Source organism: Halyomorpha halys, unplaced genomic scaffold (genome assembly GCF_000696795.3).
Source record: "Halyomorpha halys isolate HHAL.00 unplaced genomic scaffold, Hhal_1.1 Scaffold117.1, whole genome shotgun sequence".
Lineage (NCBI taxonomy): Eukaryota > Metazoa > Arthropoda > Insecta > Hemiptera > Pentatomidae > Halyomorpha > Halyomorpha halys.
The window spans coordinates 545055-546885 of record NW_027111176.1 but is presented as its reverse complement, the minus strand read 5'-3'; the positions used below and the strand labels follow the sequence as shown (position 1 = coordinate 546885).

The 1831-nt window shown below is 22.2% G+C and overlaps 1 protein-coding gene across 1 annotated transcript in view; it reads right to left on the bottom strand.

Moving 5' to 3' along the window:
- Nucleotides 1-1831, bottom strand: part of LOC106678000 (homeobox protein E30) — a 73536-nt gene that overhangs the window by 70947 nt on the left and 758 nt on the right. The window lies entirely within an intron of this gene.

Genomic DNA, 1831 nt, shown 5'->3' with positions numbered 1-1831 from the left:
TATTATTTTTAATAACATATTTATGTAATGGCTCTTACTAATACCATTTATTAAGCTAAGTGCATAAATAATTATGCACCTTTACTAGAACAAATTACTACTATTATATACATCAATATAAAAAATTTACAGATATAAAAAAAAAATTACTAATTTTTTGTATTATCTACTTCTATCGCAGATATCACTTATTTATAGCTTACTATGATTATAGATTGCTTATTTTTTTTTCGGGCGAATAGGAAATTTTTGTAATTGAAATTTACGAATCTATTACGGTATGCGAAATGGTAAATTATGGTAAAAAAAAATTGCAACTCCAATTAATTAAAATATTTAGCCATATCTTTATATAAAATTTGTCATGCTATGTCAAAAAAATTAATATATTGATCACTTAGTTATAAATTTGATTTTTTTGAATCGGATTTTATATTTGGTTTATTAATTACTGTACTATGGTTGGATTAATTGATATGCCAGGTTAATGAACTTCCAGACTAATTATGTTTTATTAGTAATTTAACTATAAATACTACAATAATAAAAATATATATGTATATCTATTATGTTAGAATTTTCTTATGAATGTTATGTTAGCGAAATTATTTTTTTTTAGTTATTATTTATTGATAACTTTTAGAAAAATCGTTTTATAATACATATTTAACAACATTTAATAAAATTTCCTTCAAATACCTATTAAAAAAAATAATAATTTTAACTTTAAAAATTTAAATAAATAGGAAAATCAGCTATTGTTATTTTTAACATACTGTAGATTAAAATTATTATCGTGTGATTGTAATTCCGCCAAAATTGCGTATCTTTGATAAACATCAATTAAGCATTTAAAATTTCTAATTAGTTATTTCACCGAGTCACTTTGGTATTTCTGGCATCAACAAAAAAATTTTAAATTGTGTTAAAATGTAGCAGTACCCGAAATGAAATATTATTTTTGCGAAGTGTGATAAAAAAATATTATGTTTCAACTTGATTATAAGATAGCTTCATTTTCAATTTTAACTCATAAAACATAATATTTCACAGATTTCAATTTGTAATAATTTTAAGGTTAGTTCGAACATTTTTTAACGTAAATTTAATTTAAATTAAAATAAAGAAAACCAATACTGTTTTGTTTAATTCTTATTATGATCCTCTGAAATTTTAGCGAAAAAAATGTTGTTTTTTCACTTTTTGCCAATTTTATTTCCCGTTAATTATCATGAACGTCAAAACATTTTGTTCTACTAGTTTAGATAAAATCATTAAAAACAACACCAAGATAAGAATAAATGTGAATTAGATATGATAAAATAATTTTGCAGTAATATGTAGCAAAAGATTAAAAAAAAAATGTTTTTTATGAGAAGATGCAAAGATAGAGAGATCCATACTTACGCAGAGTCGGGTCTTATATGTATAGAATTAGTTCGTCAAGCACTTTATAAAATTGTTATTCAAATAACATATATAATAAAATTATATTTACTCGATTAATGAGTCATATTATTATTTAAAATCTTAACAGAAACTTTTAGGGAGGAGAGAGTTTTTGTGATCCTAAAACAGTCGCACTGCCCAAAAATATATTGACGTAAAATAATAAATATCGATTAAAATAAACACATAAAATTTCCGTTTTTTTCGTTTTAACTTACGGCACTTACAGCACATTTGTTAGGAAAGATAAATTTGAAAATAATTTACTAAATAATTCAACAACACTATCCAAATTATAGTCTCAAAACATTTATTTCATGGTTTTTACTAATCAACATTAGGTGTTTATTGTAATTTTGACATATTAGGTAATTAAACAAAT